Source organism: Cyprinus carpio, chromosome A14, assembly GCF_018340385.1.
Source record: "Cyprinus carpio isolate SPL01 chromosome A14, ASM1834038v1, whole genome shotgun sequence".
Classification (NCBI taxonomy): Eukaryota; Metazoa; Chordata; class Actinopteri; order Cypriniformes; family Cyprinidae; genus Cyprinus; species Cyprinus carpio.
This window is the reverse complement of record NC_056585.1, coordinates 19,566,641-19,593,523: the sequence shown is the minus strand read 5'-3', so window position 1 is coordinate 19,593,523 and position 26,883 is coordinate 19,566,641. Positions and strand designations below refer to the sequence as shown.

The 26,883-nt window shown below is 36.6% G+C and overlaps 1 long non-coding RNA gene across 1 annotated transcript; it reads right to left on the bottom strand.

Moving 5' to 3' along the window:
- Positions 1 to 12,559: 12,559 nt before the first annotated feature.
- On the bottom strand, positions 12,560 to 24,284 carry LOC122147454. The gene is made up of 3 exons (XR_006161636.1): positions 24,246 to 24,284; positions 19,137 to 19,392; positions 12,560 to 12,602 (listed from the first exon to the last, which is right to left on the bottom strand). It is a non-coding gene; the product is annotated as an uncharacterized LOC122147454 (long non-coding RNA).
- Between the last annotated feature and the right edge of the window lie 2,599 nt (positions 24,285 to 26,883).

The following is a 26,883-nucleotide window of genomic DNA, read 5'->3' as shown; positions in this document are numbered from 1 at the left end:
TACTGTAAAATAAATTTCATTGTTAACATACTGTATTTTCCACATGGGTTGCACCCTTTGAATTATCTGGCCCTTCAAACAGGCTCCTGCTGCTCTGTATATCCTTCATTAGGAGATGACAAAATTCCCTTGTCAGCCCACCATCATCCAATGCCCGTGCTTGGTTATTGGCAAGATCCATGAACACGACTCCCAGTGGCTTATATGCAGGGCTGGGGAGTAAAGAAATACATGTAACGGCGTTTTTTGTATTTAAAAATACAAAATATGAGTAACTGTATTTCGTTATAATTACATTTTAAATGAGGGATAATCAGATTACAGTTACATCTGAAACGTATTTTAGATTACCAAAGTGATTACTTTTTTATTTAATGTCATTTTCTTCTTAATTTAATATTCAAGTAAACAGTTTGGGGATTTTTAACCAATCCGGCAACTGATTCTCCGTTGAAACAAAACAAAACTGAGTGCAGCAGCTGTTCATTTAGCAAGTCCTAGTGATCGTGCATACATGCTCATCATCACAACACAAACATTCCCTAGAATTCACATTTTGCATTGAGTTAACAGATCCATACGAAAATAAAAGTTTATAAAGTCAAACGATAGCTTTGTGTGCTTTACAGATGAACTTGAAGTCTTTATTCATTCGAAATGTTCAATAAAAGATCATATTTGGCTTGGTAATGCAAATTCATTTTGAGTCAATCTTTTAAAAGAATCATTTTTTTGTTTTAACAAAACCAATGGTTCACAAAACTGGACAGATCTGAGGTGCAGGGCTCGCAAAATCGTTAGCCCGACGTCCTGGGACTATTGTGTTTTCCAGTCGGGCTCCAAAATGTATCACTGCCCTGACCAATGGGCTATCTTGAATAGTGATGTAAAATTCCTAACTTAATTTGCATTGTTCACTCGCTTGTAGAGGTGAAACAGATCATAGTTGGTCGTTTGCACTTGTTTCTAAGTATTGGCAATTTAATCATTCAAGCGTTTTTAAACCATTCCCAGCGCCGCATCATTCGGAGCTTGTGCACACTCATTCAAAGCACGCGCTGAGAGCCGCATTTCAGTAAATGCGCTTGAACAGAATTGATTCCTCTTTCGCGTATCCTTGCTTCTGAATGAACACATACACACAAAATTATCTTAAAACAAGTATTCTCGTAAACACAATCGGTTATGTCTTAAGTGAAATCTCCTGTGCATTATTATATTGGATCCGCGCATTCGGTCTTAAAGGGGCAGCAGCCTTTAAAAACTTGGTGTTCCGTTAGTGGCACCTGCTGTCAGAGAGTGACATTTGCGTCTCATTCACAAAGCTAAAATCGGACTATTCTGTTTTTGCTTCATATTTGTAAATTATACAATCCAAATAACATGTATTTAGCATATTTTTTGGATAGTAATTCAAATGGTTTCCTCTGATTTAAGAATCAGTTAAATTTTCAGTTCATCAAAAGGAAGATCTATTAAGACTGGGATATCAATAGAGTCAACCCCAGCCATACGAGCAGCCTTTTTTGAAAGCACAGGGCATAAGGCTCATGAAGTAAGACAGGATTTCACAATTCAATTACTCATAGAGAGTAGATAATTAATAATCTAAGCAAGCATAATGTATGACTTAAATATGACTTCATATCAGCATGATGGAAATGATTGTCATAAAAAAACAAATGATGCTGTAACTTGATGTACAACATACACATAATTTTTCAATTTTATATATATATAATATTTTATTTTGAAAATTGAAAAGGTCACAGACTTCAAGAAGGCTTGGGGGATTCAGTTTGAAGGAGGCAGCAAAGAGTGAAGTAAGTTATTATCAAAAAGTTATTTGGGAATGTGTGACTTCATAACAAATTTAATTTTCAATTAAATGTAATGTACATTTACATTTTTACAGCCTTTCTCTGGTCCTTCTGCTGAAATGTAAGCAACATTAATAAGGCTTTTATCCTGGATGATGTAGGATGATGTCAGTGCAGACTGAGGATGAGGAAGAAGATGAAGAGGAGGAAATAAGGCTAGGTAAGTCATACTAAAAATATTAGACGAGATAGATAGATATAGAAAACCTTATTTCAAGAATATGACTATTCCATCTTCTAGTTTCCAGGATATCCAGAGTGCACTAGAAGAGCTCATTCCAGAGGAACACAGGGAGCTGAGACCCTCAATGTAAAGATCAAGAGTGAAGTGTCAGTCTACAGAGGTTTCTGAAGACCCTGTCTCTCGTGGTGGAGTAAGAAAGACACACTCACAGCTCTCACCATCTGCCTCTGCTTTTAGGCCTCTTAAACACTGTCTGAAAAAGTGTTCTCCACAACTGGGGACCGTATGAGATCCTAGATTCTCCTTACGAAAGTCAACACTCTCATTGTCTTGTATAAAAACTGCTGATTAACGTTTTGGGTGTGCCAAATAATAAAGAGGCGACAGAAATATCTATCATCATAATGTCATCTTTTTTTGAATGTTGTTATTTTCTTTAATTCTGTATGCTTCTTTGTTAATTACAATATTGTTAAAATTTAGCTTCTGGTAGTGAAGCAGAATTAAAGCATATCAACACCAGATATTTGTAACAGTTGCTCCTCCCTCACACAACGTATTTCTGCAAATAAATAAATGCAAACCTACATATAAACGTACATACCAAATAAAATAAATACATAAAAAATAATAAAGTGTGTCTGTGTGTGTATTATTGTTTAATTTATAAATGACTATAAATAATAGTTAATCAATAGGTAATGTTCTAAATGTGTTGGCTTGGTGAATAAATTAATAAAGTGTGTTGTTAGGTCATTTATATTATAATTTACATTAGAGACAATTGACAATTACATTTCAGTAAAGTTATCAAGTAAAAAAAAATTCCCCATAACCATTAAAATCTGTAGAAATTATGTGTAGGTTTTCTTTTTTAAAAGCAGAGAATTAAATTTTATAACTTTATCTGCTACGTCTATGGACCGTGAGATTACGTCTTCACAATGTGTCAGTTTGGTAATTGGGACGTACTCACCACGTTCTAGCAACATACCACCATAACGAAGTGAAGAGGTTGATTACCAGGTATTACCAGATATAGATACCTATAATGTTGATGACAAGTTATTTATTAGCAGATATTCTTGCTGAAGACAAACTGCTGCAAACTTCAAAATGTGCAGTACTTGATGTAGCCTGTGTAATAAGGCTTTAAACATTTTTTACACGTATATAAAATGTTATAAACTATTTAGCTGTATTTTTAGTTACTTTTCAGTGCACAAACAACCATTATTCACTTACTATACGTAATGCTATAAATATAATGGGCATACTGACATACTTTGTTATGTAAAATTAATATAACATTCGTTTTACACAAAACAATAATATAGTACTGTATGTAATACAATAATAACACGGTTCTGCACAAGCAATTGCAATATTATATAATGTAAATTAACACACATATGAAACACACACACACACACACACACACACACACACACACACATATGATATATATAATAGCTATAATAACTTAAATATTTGGACATTTTAACACTTTACCATTACATGCACTGTAAGTGCAAATGCGTGGTGTATAATCTAACTTAGCACCCTAATCGGGTAGCTGTATGCTATGCTGGTACACAAGTAACCAAAAAAAAAAAAAAAACCGCACAAATGTTTGATTTCACAACCCATAGCTTTGGTTATATACTATTGTATGAAACATGTAATTTAAAAGACATTAATGGTCATTATAACGAAATTAAGACAACACAAATCAAAGCACAATCACCCATGAAATCAAACAATAAAAATAATACCCATTAAAGTTCGTTGAACCAATGGGATCACTCGGGCACCCGTCCTAAGCAGACACGATTTCGAGTGGGGACTGGATTTCTCATAACACCGGTTCACAAAATGAACTGTAGTTCCAGGTTGATGATGCAAGACACACAGTTGAAGTAGCACGCCCAACTCAGAAAGAACTGAATGAGCCTAATATTTTATTCTACCCGTCAGATTTTCCTAACAAGGTTTTATCAGTATTGTGTCCTTTTTCTCATGTTGAACAACATTTAATGTATCTGCATTACTGTAAGGGTAGGTTAAGGGTTGGGGTAGGTGTTGACTTTATTAAAAAAACAATCTAATAGGTAGAAAAAAATTATTTATTGTTGGTTTCCTGTACCTGTATCCCATCTAGCTACAACCGGCGAGTATAACATATAATTACTGTATTTGCATTATTGTAAGGGTAGGTTTAGGGTTGTGGTAGGTGTAGACATTAATAAACCATAAACTTTACAGGTAGCATTTTTCGTTGTTAATTGTACTACCCACTGTTTAAAATGTGAGGGTAGCAAAAATCTGACAGAACACCGGGCTCAACCAACTGTACGGTACACATACATATGCTTATTATGATTACTGTTATAAATTAAAATGTTATTAAAACCTGCAAAAACCTTTCTGACGAGAGAGGTAAACATATTTTACTACAGTTTTTTTTTTTTTTTTTTGTAAGTTGTACAAGCAAAATCCAGAGTTTATCAGCTTGCTGTAGGTGCAAAACGTTTAGGAATATAATCCAATTAAAACCATTGTGCATCATTGTGTGTGGTGCTTGCTGTAGGTGCAAAACGTTTAGGAATATATTCCAAGTTGTAGGCTACATTAAGGATCTGCAAAAGAAACTTTAACCACAAACTCCATAGTGAATGAAAGGCAATAGCTGTCTATCTATCTATCTATCTATCTATTTATCTGTCTGTCTGTCTGTCTGTCTATCTATCTATCTATCTATCTATCTGTCTGTCTGTCTGTCTATCTGTGTTTTTTTTTCTGAGGTAATTTTTAATTCAAAATCAATATATATTAATTTTTACAATATTAGGAAGAATTACATTATAATAAAACCTATTCTGACAGTATTTGATCTGAGAAAAGGGGTTACCTTATCACAAGTTACCCTCTGGGGTGTCAGCACATACTGCTACCCTCAGCGTGGCACAATGACACCTATTTAAGGAGGAATAGTGAAAAATTTCAGCTGATTGTTTTCTTCACCAGTAACTATTTTAAAACTCGTCTGATTGGTTATTGCCTCATGACCTCAACATAGACGTGTGTGATTTGTTTGTAAAGCTCAACGTTTAGAATAAATTAATAAAAAGTCATCTTGCACGCCACGTGAGCAACTGCCACAACACGTTTAATTTATTTTCACATATCACTTCAAAAGTGACAGTTGCATTAGATTTATTTAGATTGTGTAGGGTGCATTTTCTTACCTCCTTGTCTTGAATGTGCATTTCTGTAGATTTTGGAGGGAGCAGGGTAATTGTGTCTCATAATGTAGCAATAAATTTCCTCGTTACCTTCACCTGGTTACTGTGTCTCTCGCAAAACTAGCTTTTCTAAAATATTTTCTTATTGTTGCTATAAATGCTATAATGATTTTATGATAAATATGTTCACTGATAAAATTTAATAATTGAGTGTAACATAAAACACATTATTACAAATTAGTAAATTATAATTTGTAGCTCACTATAATTTGAGTAGCTTGCTTAATTTGGATTTGTTGCAAAATAAAAACATCTATCTGTCTGTCCGTCTGTCCTTATCTGGTTTTCAATTTAATGAGTTGGTTTTAGTTGCTCTATAGCTTTTAAAAAACTAATAAATCACAGCTTAATTAGTCTATTTCAAACTGAAAACTTTAACTTGGCTTTTACAACTGCTTAAAACTTTCAGGCTAGGCTTTCTCAAGCCAACCTAAAGTTTGTCTTGACTAACTTTTTTGTCTAGTTTTTGTTAATATTTTGTCAGATTGGTGAAGTCACTGGGTGCATAGTGCATTTGAGGACCGACAATGTGGAGTTCCAGGGCAGACAGCTGGAGACACAGAGCGTGATTTTCGAGGATGTTAGCGGAAAAATTCGGCTGCAATTGTGGGAATCTCAAGTTGGCGTGGTTTTATTTGGACTTGTAAATTCTCCAATTTGAGCACCCGGGAGTTTCATGGTGAGCTTTGAGGAGGTTAGACCTTTGTAGGTCTTGGTGCAGTTGTTCCCTGTGACGTCAGAGAGGATCCAGTTATTTCTGTGTGTGCTGAAATAACCAGAGCGGAGGTGACCGTGTCCTGTGCGTGCAGGAACTGCAGGTGTGCTCAAATGAAGTTTGACCTGAAGAAGAAAAAATATCATAGATGCATGAAGTGCAACATGTTACAGAAGACGGGAATGTATACGGCCAGTGCCATCGCTAATGTAACTGTACTCAGCGATTCTGGAGAGCTTAATGTGTGTATTAACAATTATGTGCTGCACAAGTATTTATGGAACTGTGACCTCACTCATCTGCTGCAGAATGCTCAAGACATGGAAGAGCATTTGTTAGAATGTGGTTTTCTGAAACTCCACATTCAGAATAACAATGTGGTCACTATGGTCAAGGCACCGGAGGCAAACTGTGTCTACGTCTGAGGCATGCTCGTCTAAAATCTGTCCATGTCCGGATCAGCTGAAGTGGAGTCAGTGTGTGCAGGAGGTGATTTGGAGTTGCTGTGTGCAGCAGATGAAGAGGAGTCTGTGTCTGCAGGAGGTGATTTGGAGTTCCTGTGTGCAGCAGATGAAGTGGAGTGTCTGTGTGTGCAGGAGGTGATTTGGAGTTTCTGTGTGTGCAGCAGATGAAGTGGAGTCTGTGTGTGCAGGAGGTGATATGGAGTTGCTGTGTGCAGGAGGTGAAGTGGAGTCTGTGTCTGCAGGAGGTGATTTGGAGTTGTTGTGTGCAGTAGATGAAGTGGAGTCTGTGTGCAGGAGGTGATATGGAGTTGCTGTGTGCAGCAGATGAAGAGGAGTCTGTGTGTGCAGGAGGTGATTTGGAGTTCCTGTGTGCAGCAGATGAAGAGGAGTCTGTGTGTGCAGGAGGTGATTTGGAGTTCGCTGTGTGCAGCAGATGAAGTGGAGTCTGTGTGTGCAGGAGGTGATTTGGAGTTGCTGTGTGCAGTAGATGAAGTGGAGTCTGTGTGTGCAGGAGGTGATTTGGAGTTGCTGTGTGCAGCAGATGAAGAGGAGTCTGTGTGTGCAGGAGGTGATTTGGAGTTCCTGTGTGCAGCAGATGAAGTGGTAGTCTGTGTGTGTGCAGGAGGTGATTTGGAGTTGCTGTGTGCAGTAGATGAAGTGGAGTCAGTGTGTGCAGGAGGTGATTTGGAGCAGATGAAGTGGAGTCTGTGTGTGCAGGAGGTGATTTGGAGTTGCTGTGTGCAGTAGATGAAGTGGAGTCTGTGTGTGCAGCAGATGAAGTGGAGTCTGTGTGTGCAGGAGGTGATTTGGAGTTGCTGTGTGCAGTAGATGAAGTGGAGTCTGTGTGTGTGCAGGAGTGATATGGAGTTGCTGTGTGGCAGTAGATGAAGTGGAGTCTGTGTGTGCAGGAGGTGATTTGGAGCTGCTGTGTGCAGTAGATGAAGTGGAGTCTGTGTGTGCAGGAGGTGATTTGGAGCTGCTGTGTGCAGCAGATGAAGTGGAGTCTGTGTGTGCAGGAGGTGATTTGGAGCTGCTGTGTGCAGTAGATGAAGTGGAGTCTGTGTGTGCAGGAGGTGATTTGGAGCTGCTGTGTGCAGTAGATGAGTGGAGTCTGTGTGTGCAGGAGTGATTTGGAGCTGCTGTGTGCAGTAGATGAAGTGGAGTCTGTGTGTGTGCAGGAGGTGATTTGGAGCTGCTGTGTGCAGCAGATGAAGTGGAGTCTGTGTGGTGCAGGAGGTGATTTGGAGTTGCTGTGTGCAGTAGATGAAGTGGAGTCTGTGTGTGCAGGAGGTGATTTGGAGTTGCTGTGTGCAGCAGATGAAGTGGAGTCTGTGTGTGCAGGAGGTGCAGCAGATGAACCGGGCCCGGCGTGTAGAACAGGTGAATTGGAGTTTGTAACAGGTGCAGCCGAGGCAGTGTGTGCTACAGGTGAATTCGAGTCTATGTAAGTAGCCTAGTTTAAGTTATGTAGAGTTAAGCAAAGTTTACATAAGTTAGGTTTTCTGATGTTGCAGTAATTGTTGTTCATGTAGGCTAAGGTTGATTGTTTTACGTTATGGCAAAATGTTTTTTATGTAAATTAATATTCAAATGTAAAAATATTATTTTTTAGTGGGTAAGATAGGTTATTATTTTTTATTTTGGGAAAGCATTTTGTGTATTTAAACTATAAAGGCTATATTTCTGTTGTGTGTGTATTATGGTTATCGTTTAGTTATGTTAAATTTGTTGTTTTGATTTTATATGCTGTTTTTCTGATTGGCATTTTAAGTAGCAGTGAGCATCACATGTTGACTTAGAACTGCTTGTACTTTATTAAAAATATTTGCATTGATATATTGTGTGGGGTACATGTTGTTCCTTTATGCAGTGGCTCAGGAGAGTCTGTAAAAAACAAACGTCAACAAACTGAAAAAAAAATAAAGCCAAAGTTTACTCTGAGATAATGTGTAATGTAATCTTGTTTAAAATGATTTCATAAAATTGATATAAAAAAAAAAAAAAAATACGTATCGTTCAGGAAACCGGTATCGAAGTCAAGGTATCCGTATCAAACATTTTAGGGTTGGGACAGGAGAGCAGAAGTCTTTGATCATTTTCAGTCTAGATTTATGTTTATCTCGTTTGTTTGAATAAGAATAAGAATATTAGAATATTAGATTGGTCTGTTTTTTTCTGAAGCAGCTGCGATAATAAGTCTTGTGTTTAGTCATTTTGCCAGGTTTATTCGAATGGCACTTTTAATTAGATTATTACGTAAAAAAAAATTTTTTTTGTTATATTTTCAAATTTCATATTAAACTATTTAAAATCAAATTGTTTTTGAATGTTGTCAAACATTGTGACATTTGAAGATCAAAACTAAAATCTGAATGTGAAAACAACAGTGATGTTTCTACAGACTGAAATAATATCAGTAGTACACAAGCCCAGATTTTACACCCAAATGACTGACAGTTCCTTTAAAGTCCAGCCTCGTTAAAGTCAGTGAATAATCGACTGAAGGAAGAGCATCAGATGCAGTCGCTGCTAAAACCATCAACTGTTCAGCTGTCTGAATTTCTGATGTAACAACCTGAAGCTCATCAAACACTGAAGGGTTTCAACACCAGATGAACAAGCTCACAAACAGACAAACTCTGCTAATGAAAAAATCATGATAGATATGATTTTTTATTGTGTATTAATGGTCATTGTGTTTTTTTGAGGAAATGTGTTAGCAGTTTATACCTGAGGGAAGGGAAAGAGTTACTGTGTGATAATATATGCATTAAAAACTTCCTTTATCACGTCAAGCACGGTTTGAAGATAAAGAAGCACAACTCAGTCCGCTATGTGAGAGATGATGTGTGTGAAAATACTGATGTCATCACTGGTCAATCTGGAAACGAGATCACAGACCATAACACACTGAGAATTCAGTCTGAACTCACAGGAACTGAGATTAATCATGAATACATTCAATAACAAACATTATAGCACAAATCTGATCATTAATGACTCAAAATCACAAACATTAGCTCAGTTTTCGGTTGCTGTGGGGAACATATGTCAAAGAACACTGAAAAAATATGTTGGATTTACTCAATCGAATAATGGACACTGGTTCCACATCATTTGTTTAGGTTCACAGTATCCTATTTTTACACATTGTTTCAACATAATTTAGTGTTAATCATATTCAAAATGTAAATGCTCTATTTAAGTTATCCTAACAAAATACATTTATCTTTACGTCATTTTGTTGAATTGTAATAATTTTATGCAAACTAATACATTAAAAAAACAACTTCATTAAAATAAACTCAAATATAAACCATTTGTTTCAAGTAACATCAAGGTCATTTGCTTTAAAATCAAGTAACATCAAAAACAAAAAAAAAAAGAAAAAAGAAAAAAAAAGTACATTTCACAAGATCAGATTTTACTTACTTTAAACATGTTCTCTACTATATTCTTAGCTTAAATATAAACATCAAAAGCTAAGTATGACTGGGTATAGCACTCTACAAGTCACTGTGAACAAGTTTTCATTGTACCAAAACAGGAAAGCAGGCAGATGTAAAAAAAAAGAAAAAAATTATGGCAACTGAAACTATTGTGTAGCCAAGATGTGAACTCGTCTATTTATGTATCATTTTTTAAGATTAGATCATGAACGTGTTACATTCAGTAAATCTGTATAAAAAAAAATGCATATCAATAACTGCATACTTTAATATAAACAAACTGAACCATAGTAGCACAAAATGTTCAACAATATACAGTTTCAGTCAAAGTTTGTAGCCTACACAAGTCTGAAAGTGATGTTTGTACAAGAGTTTCATCATTCATCACATAAACAGGAATGACGTGACCCCATTTTTTTTTACCTCTTTCTCAGTTTAGCCCCTTGTCAGGCAGGCAGATGTAAAAAAAACTCTTCTGTTCAGAAATATGTCTGCATATCATAACATTTCATTTGTCAGGTAAGAATGAATCATGCCATTTAACAATCAAACAATGAGAATCCAAATTAGAATTAAATTCAGTTCCAATTCAGATAAATACATAACACCGATTGCTCAAAGATGAGTCTAAGAGTGAGAGATGCACACCTGACAGCAGAGAGACACACACAGCAGCATGTGAGAGGTCTAGTGCAGAGCTCCAGAGACTCACACACACTTTTCTGCTTACAGAATCACAAAGTTTTTCGTCACTTTTACTTATACACCCATAAGAGGGGAAAGTTGCAACATAAATTAAAATCATTTCTTAAATATGTTTAATACATTTTGCACTTTCTTTTTGTTTGTGTGCAGACAATAAAAACATGTTAAGGTTACAAGTCACAATGCAAGTCAGTGATGATTTGGGCTTCAATGTCATTGCTGGTGTTGGTCACTGCACCCGTTTACCAAGAAATTCTGGAGCCACTTCATGCTTTCTTCTGCTGACCAGCTTTTTGAAGATGCTGATTTCATTTTCCAGCAGGATTTGGCACCTGCCCACACTGCCAAAAGCACCAAAAGTTGGTTAAATGACCATGGTGTTGGTGTGCTTGACTGGCCAGCAAACTCACCAGAGCTGAACCCCATAGAGAATCTATGGCTATTGTCAAGTGGAAGATGAGAACAAGGCTTCAATAAAATGCAGATGAGCTGAAGGCCACTGTCAAAGAAACCTGGGCTTCCATACCACCTCAGCAGTGCCACAAACTGATCACCTCCATGCCACGCCGACTTGAGACAGTAATTAAAGCAGAAGGAGCCCCTACCAAGTATTGAGTGCATGTACAGTAAATGAACATACTTTCCAGAAGGCCAACAATTCACAAATTTTTTTTTTTTTATTGTTGGTTTTATGAAGAATTCTAATTTGTTGAGATATCAAAATTATAGTTTAATTACTTAAATAAAAGAAAAAATCATCAAAATTAACAGAACCAAAGACTTAAACTACTTCAGTCTGTGTGCATTGAATTTATGTAATACACGAGTTTCACAATTAGAGTTGAATTACTGAAATAAATGAACTTTTTCCCTTGTCATTCTAATTTATTGAGAAGCACCTGTACATGTGGCATGCAGGGCTGAGAGCCACGGGAACCGGTGAACATTCACACAACTTTAATTATAAGACAAACAAACAATAAAATGTAAGTAAAGCAGCAGCCCATCACGAAACGACTGCTGCATAAAAAACCTAATAAAGCACAACATGAAGCCCATGGGTCTCATTTATATAACTCTCCATACATTTCATCCTAAAATTGTACGTATGCACAAAAGCTAGATTTTGCGTACACATGGTTTTATATTTAATGAGAGTGGGATATTTCATGTAAATGTGTATATTGAAATGAAAACAGATTTTAAAATCATTTCTTACTTCATTACTTTTCTCACTCCAGGAAAGTGTGTACACATGGTCTAGAATGTCTGTAAGGTGCGTACATATTTACACCAAGTTTATTTATTTTTTTATTTCTGTGCCTATTACGTTTCTACACAATTTCTGTGCCTATTTTGTGCGTACGGAACGTTTAAAAATGAGACCCCTGGCCTGTCCTCTCTCGTCTTGCACTGTCATCACTCCTCCATTTATCCTTCTGGATCTCCTTCCTTGAGACTCGCTCCGTTCCCACAGCTCTGTGTGAATTGTCATGTGGCTTTTAAGGTATCTTTTTTGAATGAAACGCTTTCCACACTGTTGGCAGGTGAACGGTTTCTCTCCACTGTGAATTCTCTTGTGCCTGTTAAAGCTTCCTCCTTGAGTGAAACTCTTTCCACACTGTTTGCAGCTGTAAGGCTTCTCTCCAGTGTGAATCCTCATGTGGCCTCTCAGTTTTCCTTGATGGTTTTATGAAACTCTTTCCACACACTGTTGACAGATGAAAAACTGACTTCTAGATCTAGCCTTAAGAGCTCTTTTTTGTGAGGAAGTCTTTTTGCTGTCTGTGAGCAACTAAATGATTTTTGTCCAGGTATGAAATCAAGTTTTTTGTCCCAATGTTTTTTATACTGATCTTATCTTGTATTTCATTCAGTTCTTCACTCTTCACTTTCAGGTCTAGGGTGGAAAGAGATAAATAAAGTTAACACACATTTAAAAGCAACAGTAGAACAGAAATCAATAATGGCCAAATCTGCCATGTATGTCTAAAAAGGAGCATCAAACTCAGCTTGTTGAGGGTCACAGTCCTGCAGAGTTAAGCTTCAACACACCTACCTTTGGTTTTCAAGTAATGAAGACCTTGATTGAGGTGTGTTCAATTAGAGTTGAAGCTACTCTGCAGGGCTGTGGCCCTCCATGAACTGAATTTCACATCTCTGGTATAGTCCTTAAATATAGTCCTTTCAACAATGTTCAGTTTTGCAGAGAAACTGTTTATTAACAATATCAGTCAGGATTTAAGTCCCATTGTAATATGCAAACTGTGTTTATTAAAGTTACAACATTTCACTTCTAGATGGATCAGACATGCAATTATTTGTTGTATTTAACAAATAATGAACAATACCCCTCACAACAAGCCATCAATGTGTTAGAGGTGTGAACTACCTCCAAACAAACACACAGGGTAGAACCAGGCCCCTGGTTATGGTGGTAAACAGACACAACATCAAGATAAGACTGGTTTACGAATCAAAGGAGTGTAGCGTTTCACTCTAAATGCACTTTAAAACAGACAAATGTACCCTTGGTCTATATAGCCCATCCTTTACTCTCTATGTATGTTTCCCAGCAGCATTATTTGAAGCTGTTCTAAAGTGCCTCTTCATAGTGTACTCATTCCAAAAAAACTGATGGCACAATTCCAAGAAGTGACCTACAAAATCCTCAACTGGCTTTCCTCCGTGGTGTGATGCCAAATAGTCCATATTTACTCAATTTGTGTGGTCTGGTATTCTGTCACTTTTTTATCCCAGATGAAGAAAAAAGACAATCAAGTTTCCAAATGAGAGCATGTGAAGGGCTTCTCGCCAGTGTGAATCCTCATGTCCCTGTTTTAAGGTTAACTTTTTGATGAAACTCTTCCCACACTGATGGCAGAGGAAAGGTTTCTCTCCTGTGTGAATTGTCATGTGGTCATTAAGAGTGTTTTTTACGTGTTAAACTCTTTCCACATTTAGGGCAGGTGAAAGGCTTCTCTCTAGTGTGAACTCTCATGTGCCTTTTAAGGTTTCCCTTTTTAGGGAAACTATTTCCGCAGTTTGCAGCTGTAAGGCTTCTCCTCCATGTGCCAGATTGGGTAAGTTCTCTCCCCTGTATTTAAAATGACAGCCCAATCAGAACCAGGTATGTGTAATATAAAGGCGTGAGTAGGCCACCTGGGATGCATCACTGCTAGCTCCGCCCCTTGGGGCGTGTGGGCTTTCCGCCTAAAAGGTATGTTTTTAGCTGTTTGGCAAATGTGACCGTGAACTCATGCATATCAAATGATGTTATTTACTTATTGTAGTTGGAATCGGATCTTGTTCGCGACCAGGTGGAGGGACATTACCCTCCACCTGGTTTATTCACACTGAATATGATTCAGTCAAGTCATTGAGTTAAACTGCTAAGATTCATTCTGTGATCAACCATACAACTTGTCTTGTTGACCAATTGTCGGGTGTGTATGATTCATTTATTTTCCAAATAAGTGATTCGATTTAAGTAAATTTTAATAGTTTGTTTTTAGCAGACGAACAATGTGTTTGGGGGAGTGCTCCGTCTTGTGGTGGTTGGGACGATCCTTTTCTACATGGAGCGTGATTAAGATTAAGGCCCTGTTGTTTTGTTGCTATTATGTGACAAATTTTTTTTTTTTTTTTTTTTTTGCAAACATGTTAATTGACTCTGAACTGCTGCTAATCATTATTCTTTTGTCTATGATAATTTGGACTATTGGTGCTTGTCTCACACCTAGATTGCCTAAACTTCATCGTTTCATCATTGTTGTGTTTAGGGGGATATGCACAAGCGTGGCAACATGTATGTTTACATTAATCAACACCCTGCCTCCAGCAGCACGGGGGTGTCGGAATGTTCAAAATTATTTTTGCCCCCAAACGAAGAATGAAAACAAACTTTGTTTGAAGTATATTGGGGCCTTTAGGTTAAGTACTAATGAATTAGTGTTTGGAAACCCTGTCAGAGGCCTTATTGCTGTCTTGATAGATAAATGGAACACCTCTGAACCATCACAGAATGTTTTAGATTATCTAAATAGCTTTCGTTACCGACTCTATGAAGCTAGAGCTATTGCTCAATGAAAATAAGGTAACATCTCAAGAGAAGATGCGGACATATTTTGACTGCAGGGTTAAATCCAGAGAATATCAAGTAGGTGACAAAGTATTGGCTTTATTACCCATTTGACTGGTCCTTTCCAGGCTAGATTTATTGGACCTTATACGATTGTAAAATGTTTTCCCAGTAACAACTATTTACTAAAGCATGCCTGAAGTTTGGTCATATTCTATTTATTAAAATTGTATGTGACTCACGTATTCTCTTTGTCAGTTGATACTGCATCAATAATTTAATCAGTTGGTCAGGGCACTTCAGAAGTATCTGAAGACATGGTGGAGAATTTGGGTCCAGCAGATACAGGAGAAATTAACAGGTCTTTTCAAAGAATAGTGGAAGGATGACGTGACAATTCTGAAATCTTTTCTAATCTGAACTCATCATTTGTCTCATTTGTCTGAGTCAGAGAAAGCAGATATAATGGAATTGGAAAGTTCATTTCCTCTTTTTTTATGTCCCTACCTCAAACTCGTGTCATTGAGTATGACACCGACGTTGGAACAGCTCAACCTGTAAAACAACGTGTATCAGGTCAACCCTATAAAAAGGGAATTACTTCAGAAAGAAGTGGATTATTTACTCGCCCATAACATGGCAGAACCTAGCTATAGTTCTTGGAGTTCTCCATGTAGGTCTTGGTGAGTAAGCCCAATAATTCATATTGTTTTTGTACGGACTGCAGGAAGCTTAATTCCCTAACAAACCCTGATTGTATCCCTTTACCCAAAATTGATGTTTTGTGTTGCTCGTGTTGGCTCTACAGAGTTTGTCAGTAAATTCGATCTTCTGAAAGGTTATTGGCAAGTGCCCTAGACATCTTGGACTAATGAAATCTCCGCTTCTGTTACACACCATAGCTTCCTGCAGTACACGGTCATGCCTTTTGGGGTTTGAAATGCTCCCACTACATTTGAGCAGTTGGTAAATCAAGTACTCTCTGAATGCGAGGCTTACTCAGACAATGTTGTTTTGGTTTAGTTCTCCTTGGTCCGAACCATCTTCGCAACAAATTCTAGAGCTTTCTGTAAATCTGGCTAAATCCAATCTAACCATTATCCTTGCCAAATATGACTTTAGAAAAGCAAAACGAATTGATGCTGAAGTTGATGCTTTTGGTAAATTCCCTACACCTGCTACCTGTTATGAACTCTGTCAATTCTTAGGAATAGTAAGTTATTACTGAGGGTTTTGTTGGAATTTGGTGAGATTAGTTGCTCCTTTTGACTGATTAGTTTTACTCTAGCTAACACTCCTGTATTGGTTGCACCTAAATTTCCAGAAACATTTTCTTCTTGCAGTGGATGCCAGTGCTTGTGGTGCTGTTCTTTTATGTGTCTGTGGTGTCTTTTTCCTTTCTTTCCCTTTCTCTGATGTCCTAGGACTCAGGAGATCTGAGGGTGAAATGGAGTGGGTCGCGTTGCAAAGAGGTGTATCCCAAGCCTTATTGTATCTAAATACTTGGGTGATGTTGGCAAGCGTCTGTGCCTCGCGGGTTTTACGGAGGACGAGGACTGTTTCCTGGAAGAGTAGCCTACAATACGGTGTCTGTTTCTATAAAGCGGGGCAATTCCAACTTTGCAAGTACAGTCTGGCATTCTGACTCAGTCTGTAAGTACGTTTTCATTTTTAAAGAATTTACCACTGATGATTCAAACACAAGTTTCTTGTTTGCTGTTTCTCCATTCCCAAATGCAGACATGGTTTTTTATGTTTACGCAGTGCGATACGTAACGTGTAAAAAAGACAGTATTATAAGTCATTATAATAACCAGTAATTATTTCCCCACTGGATGCAACAAAATGCCTTGTTTATAATGGGTTTTTTGTTTTTGTCTTGTCTAGTCGGAATATGGCATTATAGTATGATAAGGGGTGTAACATTCACGTCACATGCTTGAGGATTTGGCCAATCTCAATGCAATGGATAGCTGGCCAATGAGTGTACACCTTGCTTTTCAGAACGACGAGCTTTGTAAAATTCAATGCATTACAGAAAGGTGGGGCATAAAGGAGCAACAATAATTTACATTATGTGGAAAATAATGTTTTTTGAACCTCAAACCACAAACATTTATTACAGCAAATACACAAAATGTTCTTTGTAGCAATGTCATATTACCCCCTTAAATATGGATTATACAGAGGTGAAATGAAAGAAAAATCCATCTTAGGCTTTTTTAAAGACAGTCAGTTCAAATCATAACATATTAGATAAAATCAACCAACACATTTATCGCAACAAAACAAACATCTCACATCATTTCAAACATCACAATTACATCCCTGTTTCAACCAGCTCGCTACAACGCTGGCATCGTTACATCCCTATTTACTACTGACGCTGAGTGACACACAGCACCAAAAGATGACAGTAATGCATGCACCGGTTTAGAATATGACCTTATAAGAAGATACTATTCTGCTTCAGTCTACTGCAGGTTCAGTCTATTACTGGAAAAGATACATTGTTTTAAAGTAGCTGAGCTACTGGATAAAAATGTAGTTACAGTGGGTACAGAAAGTATTCAGACCCCCTTAAATTCTTCACTTCTGTTATATTGCCGCCATTTGCTAAAATCTTCCATTTTTTTTCCTCATTAATGTACACGACGCACACCCCATATGACAGAAAAACAGAGAATTGTTGGCATTTTTTGCACATTTATTAAAAAAGAATAACTGAAATATCACATGGTGCTAAGTATTCAGACCCTTTGCTCAGGATTTAGTAGAAGCACCCTTTTGATCTAATACAGCTTTGAGTCTTTTTGGGAAAGATGCAACAAGTTTTTCACCCCTAGATTTTGGGATCCACTGCCATTCCTCCTTGCAGATCCTCTCCAATTCTGTCAGGTTGGATGGTAAACGTTGGTGGACAGCCATTTTCAGGTCCTCTCCAGAGATGCTCAGTTGGGTTTAAGTCAGGGCTCTGGCTGGGCCATTCAAGAACAGTCATGGAGTTGTTGTGAAGCCACTCCTTCATTATTTTTTAGCTGTGTGCTTAGGGTCATGTCTCTTGTTGGAAGGTGAACCTTCGGCGCCCAGTCTGAGGTCCTGAGCACTCCTGGAGAAGGTTTTCGTCCACGATATCCCTGTACTTGGCCGCATTCATCTTTCCCTCGATTGCCACCAGTCGTCCTGTCCCTGCAGCTGAAAAAACACCCCCACAGCATGATGCTGCCACCACCATGCTTCACCTGTTGGGACTGTATTGGACAGGTGATGAGCAGTGCCTGGTTTCCTCCTCCACACATACCGCTTAGAATTAATGCCAAAAATTTCTATCTTGGTCTCATCAGACCAGAGAATCTTATTTCTATGTTTTTTTTAGCAAACTCCATGCGGGCTTTCATGTGTCTTGCACTGAGAAGAGGCTTCCGTCAGGCCAACTCTGCCATAAAGCCCCGACTGGTGGAGGGCTGCAGTGATGGTGGACTTTCTACAACTTTCTCCCATCTCTCTAAGAGCCATCACTGTGCTCTTAGGAACCTTAAGTTCAGCAGAAATTTTTTTTTGTAACCTTGGCCAGATCGGTGTCTTGCCACAATTCTGTCTCTGAGCTCTTCAGGCAGTTCCTTTGACCTCACGATTCTCATTTGCTCTAACATGCACTGTGAGCTGTAAGGTCTTATATAGACAGGTGGGTGTCTTTCCTAATCAAGTCCAATCAGTATAATCAAAACACAGCTGGACTCAAATGAAGGTGTAGAACTATCTCACGGATGATCAGACCAGCAAAGGGTCTGAATACTTAGGACCATGTGATATTTCAGTTTTTTTTTTTTTTAAATAAATCAGCAAAAATGTCAACAATTCTGTGTTTTTCTGTCAATATGGGGTGATGTGTGTACATTACTGAGGAAAAAAAATTAACTTAAATGATTTTAGCAAATGGCTGCAATATAACAAAGAGTGAAAAATTTAACGGGGTCTGAATACTTTCCGTACCCACTGTACTTTACTTGTAGTTAGCTGCTGCCCAACACTGGGATTAACTTTAAACATTATTTATGTTCAGGGATGTTAATGTTAGTAAAGCACTTTTAAGGATAAGTAGAAAAAAAATCAACTACAGAACACATGTAATAACTCACATTTCACATTATGTAAAATAAAGTGATTGTTAGATATTGTTGCATAATTAAGTGATAGAAATGTAGGGTTTACATTGTTTTTAATTCAGAAGTAGATTTGAGGGTTTAATAACTCTTTTGTTCAGAGTACTTCTGTACTGTTTCAGTACAGCTGAACATTTTTGTAACATTTTAGATCAAATGAGTGAATTCAGCTTTGAGAATGAAAACCAACCTGTTTGTTTCTCAGTATCTTCATGTTTGACTCTGAATGTTTCTTCAATCTTCATGTCTTCATGCTCCTCTTTAATAAAGGCCATCTTTATAATGTGTGTCACGTGGATCTGTTGAATTTTTCTGTTTAAGATGAGAACAATTAACAAAAATAAGTCCAAACTAAATCTCTGTCTGCGTCTCAATCTGCTCCCTATTTCAGTAGTTTCTGCACACTGGTGAGGGAGTCAGTCAGAGAGATAATGGACTTAAATCACCTGAAGAGAGAAAAAAATAAAAATAAAAGGTTAATATTTTAAATAAGATTATATTTGGTACGTACTGATTTGTAGATTATATTAATAGATTACACTTTCGATGAAACATTTGTAGATGGGTTATAAAAAAGTTATCATTACTAACTTTTTTAAAAATGAAAAAACAAACAAAATAAAAACATGTACAATTAAAACATAAAATTCAAATAAAATAAATAAAAAAAATAAAAAATAAATGATCTATACAGATATACAAGTTGGCAAGAATACAAAGAAAAAACAACTAAATGGCAATAATCCAAAAGACAACGTATATAAGATCACTTTTTAAATAAATTAAAATCTTTAGCACATACAATTATATCTTTAATTTTTTTACTATCAATAATTTTTTTATAGAATCCATATATGAATGAAAATGAACCATAAAAACCTTCAAACAAGGATTAGAATAATTTATTTTACTTTTATGGATATGAAATTTACCAAATAAAATCATAAGATTCAGCGTAAAGTTTACAGATATACTTTTTGATTTAAAATAAAACATCTTTTGAAAGTCAAATCACAACTATAACCAGTTTTCTCTTGGACAAAACAAGGATAAATCTTCCCCAAAATGCTAGTTGTAACATTCATAAAAAATATTTACCTATTTTTCCTGCTGAATCTGAACAAAATGAACAGTTTCCATCAATACACATTTTGACACGAGTATAATTACTTACATAAATGCTGTGAAGGATTTTCAAATATTCCTAAATTTGTTAGAAATACAAAAGAAATCGAGAAGGGAGTGACTAAGCTTTTTTTTTCCACAAAATATCTTTGAATCAAACATTCCAGAAAAATTTCCCGCTAGGATTTAGGTCTCTACTTTTATAAAATAATGGTCTAATAAATTTATTTGTACACTTTTTACTGTTATAGGGATATCCCACCCCAAAAATGAAATTTTGTCATTAATCACTTACCCCCATTTTTCGTTCCAAACCCCATAAAAGCTTTTGTTCGTCGTCGCAACACAATTTAAGATAAATAACACTGTCGAGGGCCAGGAAAGTATGAAAAGCATCCGTCAGAATAGTCCATCTGCCATCAGTGATTCAAACCGCAAACGTTATGAAGCGATGAGAATACTTTTTGTACACAAACAAAACAAAAATAACGACTTTATTCAACAATTCGTCTCCTCTGTCCCACGACACAAGGATTCATTTCTGTGTGTATTTAAGAGTCAAGCAAGCACGGAAATGGTACTGTGTGGCTGGCAGCGCATGCTCTTCAATTGCACGCACAAAGGCCACCTGCACGCTGTAGCCTTATCCTTTCATCATACAAAGCACGAAATAAACTACGTGCATGCAATGTCGTGGTCAGTTTAAGTTATGAAGATACTGAAAAAGGTGATTAAAGCTGCCTTAAAAACTGTGCATGCATGTAATATATTTTATTATGAGTCACATTTAAGAACCTGTCATCTGAAAACGATTTTCAAAACTGTCCTGGAGCAGTCCCAGCACTCATCTAACACACCTGATTTAACTCGTCAGCTCGTGTTTTTCTTTAGCACTTCTGTCAGTGGAATCGCAGCCTGAACCTACTAAAATACAATATCATAGAAATAGTGCAGTTAAACCAAGAAAGTAGCCTAAATAAGAAGTTAAATACACCCTGTCTACCGGGCTGCGCGTGCGGCACAGCGCTGACCCACAAAGTAGGCCTCATTATAATCGAGTGATGCTACACTGGATGCGGCACGACACGACATGAAAAAATCCCTTACAGTAAACTGCCTCTTTCTATTTATGAGTTACTGACACAGAGTTCAAATGTCCTGTGTAGACACTAGACAGACTCAACCTGTTTTCGATGCGGCGGTGTCGCATCCTCACTCCTCACCGTGCAACGCACTCTCTTTGAAATAGGAATCGTTGCCAACATTTTCCTGTAACATCTTTCATTTATCACGGGCTCGTTTGTATTTGGCCAGTTTGGAGAAAACCCTCACCAAACCTGACCAGCCAGGCTTTTGCGATCACGGGAACTTGTACAAACGCGGATGGGTGACATGAATGGATATGACTCCGGATCGGCAATGTAATTTTTGGCTGCCCAACACAAAATTAAAATTGCTGAATGCATAAACTGTATTTTTTTTCTGCACTCAAACCTAGTCTAAATAAAACAATTTGCAAACTATTACTGTTGTTACACTTGTATACAAAACTTTGTATTATGCTTGTTAATTTACAACACACCGCACACCCAAACCTCACCACAACCACCTAAAACACTCACAGCCCTAGGCGCCAGAGACACACAGAGGAGAAAAAATTGTTGAATAAAGTCATAAAGTTTTATTCACTTACAAAAATTATTCTCGTCGCTTCATAACGTTATGGTTGAATCACTGATGGCAGATGGACTATTCTGACGATGTTTCTGTATCTTTTATGGACCATGACACTATTATTTCTTTGGCAGTCTATGGGACAGTCTCAAGGCCTCCCGATTTTAATCCAAAATATTTTAAATTGTGTTTCGAAGATGAACAAAGCTTTTTACAGGTTTGGAACGAAATGAGGGTAAGTGATTAATGACAAAATTTTCATTTTGGGCTGAAGTATTCCTTTAATGTCAACCCCATTTAAACAAAGTACAGGTTTAGATCGACAGATGTTATATGACAACATATGACTTCAGTAAGACTTGGGGAATGGCTTTTTAAGCCAGAATTATATTCTTTATATTTAAATAAGAAATAACATTTTATTGGTCTAAAATGTCAGATAAAAAATAGATACCTTTATCCATCCAACTTTATCAATAAAAAAAGGTTCCCCCAGTAAAACTGTAATATAAGCTTTATTCCACAGGATTACTTCATGTGTAATAATCAAGAGATTGATCATGTAAGCCTCATTTTCAAAATTCTTGTCATAGCTCAAAAAGCCAAATATCACATGTTCATATAGTAGAAGAACAACACCTTGTCATTTATGAATCTATAAACCTCCCACCATAACCTCTTTGTATATTGACAATGCCAGAAAATATGAGGTACTGTTTCTGGGTGTAATGAACAGAATGAACAATTTATCTTCAATAAATCTGGGTTAAAATAGCTAACAACATTTCTGCAGTAGCTTAAATTAAATTAACTTTATTTGTAATTAAATATTAGGTAATACCAAAACTTTCCTCCAATTAATATTTCCAATAAACTTATCGTCACTTGGTTTTACTAATGATTTCTTTTCAAAAATAAAAAACGTAAAGCTTTATTATAATTTTTTTGCTAGATGAAAACAAATTCTGGCACAGAAAGTGTCAGCAGGGTGAAAATAAAGGCAAGTGTGTTAGAGTCTGAAAAACATCTACATAAAGACACAATACTAGAAGAGATAGCTCCAGTTACAGAGGAATATCTCTTTTGGGGTTAGAGGGAAATAAAATATGAAAAGAAATTAATCATAAATCATTAAATACCCCTGAGAATTCAACAACTGTCCTACCAAAGGAATCCCTTTATCAAACCAGGTTTCCATAAATATAATCTTGTGATTTATACAGAATAATACAATTATTCCAGATATAATACTGGTGTGGAGAGAAAAACTGTGCTTTGTAATTAACAATTTAACAGACAGTTTTTTCAATTTTGTGATCACACATTAACAAAAAACGAGTTGGTCAAAAAACAGTACTAGACTCTGTATTCCACACAGAAGAAAGTTTTTTCAAAAAAATACTTCAACCAGTTCATTTTTGAAAGTGTTATTTCAGACAGAAAAAATCTAAATAATCAAGACCACGCACCATTTTTATATGAAATAACTAGGTCCTGCGCGATATTGAAAAAAAAAAATGCGATATGCGATACAATATTGTTTAAAGTGTGTAAATCTATTTCAATTATATTTTAAAATATATAAAAATGAAAATCATATAACCAATCTGTTTCACACTGTTTCTTGGAAAAGAAAGAATCACTATAACTTCTGAAAGAGACCAGCAGTGTTCCAGCATTACATAAAAAGTAATGACACAAATCAGAAAATGTAATTTTAACCATAAATGTAAAATATCAAAAAAAAAATTATATTAAATGAATCTAATTTTATATCATTATAACTTAACTTTCCATACACTTTAAGTACTTCTTCATATACCACAAACAAAAACTATAGTCTGAGAAAGTTCAAACAGCCCTAATTAAAGGAGGAATCTAAAAGGATTACCCTTAAAAGTGAACAGTCAGGAAAAAAAATAAAAGACACAAAAGAGTTGTTTTCTGAAACTTACTGCACTTAATAACTCTTTTTAACGTCAAGCAGTTCTCTGCTAAATGTGTTAGAGATACCTTCAGAGCACAAGCTTTAAGAGATAAACCCTCTGTAACCAAATATTAAATCTGCTCTTTTTGATCACAGGATTAATATTTAGTGAGATTCTGTCCCTGTTCACTTTCTAGAAACAGACAAAACTAACACAGATCGAGCGTCCTTTACGAGAATATTTACAAATGGATTTGTCTTCACGACAAACAATTCACTACAGTTTTGTAAATTCAGGCAAAGACCAGAGGCACTTTAAAAGAAAACGAAGTATCCACTCGATGATGAACTTGATTCAGATTCAGAGAGATGAGCCGCACGTTTTTCTGTTACTCTTGCGGCTTCTTACAAGCACAACCTACCGCCTTCACCAACTAATACCCTTCTAATAACACTAATAAAGCATTACAGTAACACGGTCGGTAACTAATTCTTTCTAAGTTTTATTACACAATTCTCCTACCGGAGTAGTTGTATCGATTTAAACACATTTAATGATTAAAAATCACACACCTTTCTTCAGCCGAATCACAGACGCGCGGGAGCGCGCAGCAGTTCGCTACTTCACGTCCCACACCGCCAGAGCAGAATAAAAGTCCTGTTCGTTTCGTGAAATGAATTTGAGCATGAACTGCAGAGCTGACAAAAGACCAAAACTGATCTTAGATCTCCAAATTACAGGACTGGAATCGAACTATGAATATTCCAAACTCATGGAGATTTTATAGAACAAAATTAAATTTGTGGTTGCAGGGAAGATTTGACCATCTACATAAAGCCAATAAATCAAAGTCCAGCTTTATTTGTTTAAAGTGAATTTCATTAAAGTACTGAGGAGCTGTAAAGGGAGTACATTGATGGTGGATTTGACCCGTCTGAATGATCAAATCTTTTATTAAAATGGTTGAAATAATTTCTTTTAAACATTAATGAAATGTGATTTATATTTCCCCATATTAACTTTATTAAGATTGGCAGCATATCATTTGTGTAAAATTATAATATAACCCAGACAACAAGCAGTTTCGGTCCAGATCCGTATGGATTTCACGCGGGCCAGATGTGGGCCAGATCTGGGTCAACACTATGTTGTTACAAGTTACCTGTTAAGATCTCAGATTTAAATTATTAGAAATTGATTTACAAACATAATTTTCATGTAATAAAGCAGAAGCAACGGGGGTCATTGGTGTAACATAGTTAATGTTTTTTTTTTGTGATTTTCGGGGAGGGAGCACTTCTAAAGCAGACGATCCACTGGGGTCCCTAATGGTTAGAATCTCAGGCTTGTAATCCTAAGGTCATGGGTTCGAGTCTCATTATCAGTTTGAGTTGCAGGTGAGGAGAGTCAATGACCTTCAAAACCACGACTGAGGTGCACTTGAGCACCAAACCCACTTTACCACTTCTCCGTCTGTGTGTGTTCACTACTGTGTGTGTGTGTGTGTGTGTGTGTGTGATTGTGGTGTTTAGTTTTTAAATGAAAGTTTATGTGCTAAACTGTGTGTTTATATTATAAATCATGTTATCGTTTCACTTCTCAGGATTGATATTGAAGTGGAGGACAGATGAGAAATCACTGAACTGAACTGATTATTATGTAATAAATGATTGTTTCAGTCAGTATCATATCACACAGAAAGCAGCTCTGAACTCTGAAAGTGAGCGCCATCTAAAGCTGATCTGTTGATGCAGGTTGTGGGTGTCTGGAGAGCCAGACAGCAATCAGGGAAAAGAGGAAGAAAAAAAATTATTCACCAGGATGGGCTGATTTTCCATGTGATTATATGTCTAAATGGATCTGTAAGAAGAGTGTTCTTAAATGACACATGTACTTTGTGTACATTTAATTTACTATACACATTTACTATATAATTTAAATTATGTGACACTACAAATGATAGTTGGCTTAAAACCTCTAACTAATAGTTTTGTCACAGAGTTTGCTAACTCTTCAGCACCAGATCCCCCATCGCCCATATAAACCATGCAGCACATCTCAGTCATTCACTGTCTGGTCCTCGTCAGTGGAAGGAAGGAAATGGAACACACGGAAGGAACCGCGGAGTCCAGGCATAAAACATTCACTGTATAATCCGGAATGTCACGGAATTTGAATGAAACGATCAGGAAGTAGTGCTGCACAGCTAATCAAATTCAGATTGTGATATGGACTAATGTCAGCAATTATTCATCTGTTGTTCTGCGATCTTTTTTCAACAATCAGAATAGGTACATTTCTTTTTTTAGTTTACATTTGTATTATTGATTTCAAGTGTTTCAGAAACTTTTCTTTTATTGCATTGCTTTTGGTCATTATTTTGGTGTTCACAGCTAAGAACATCAGTGTGTGATATTAAATGGCACGTCAGGTTTTTGACGACAGTTTGTGATTTTGCCATTTTTTGACCTTTTTTTGACGACAATGTTTGATGTCAGTCTGAAGTCTCTAATAATTAGTTACTTGTGTGGCATTTATCAAAAGGTGATAGTGATGTTTAATTTTTCACATAAAATTAGGTGTGCTAGATATGATATTAGCTTTAAGCAATAACAGTTGAAAAAACCGGTTAGGTTGTAGCTAGTTTACATTAGTAGGTCTGCTATAGAAAAAGGTGTTTTAGTGGTCTTAGGCAATTTTAGCAGTTGGAGGAGGGGATTAACTGCAATTATAATCAAGGTATAAAAGTGGAATCAATTCCCACTGCGGTGAGGAATGTGTGTGCCTTTGTAAATTTGGAGCATAGCTGTGAAGTAAAGTGAAAGTACCTGAGCGGGGACAAATGTTGGTGGTGTCTCTTGTGCAATCTGGAAAGGGTCACACGGCGGTTGAATGAAGTTATTAGTCCAGTCAGGGTTTCAGAGAATATTACACTCCATGTTATGATTTTTTTTTTTGTCAGAGCCTGAAGCTATTGAAGATTTTCTTGAGTTGATCGCTGCTTTGTAATTATTTAGCTGGGGGCACGTACGACACGGTGAGTCTTTGGTGTTCAGTCGACGTCTTCGGTTGCTTTTGGTTGTAAGAAGGGACCGAACTAGGAGCAGTATTTGATAGAAACCTTGCACAGTGAGTAAGCTAGATACTGTTTTCTATGTCTGAAAAGTTAAGGGTTTGTTTGAAACTATTGATGACATGGAGGCGGTTCTG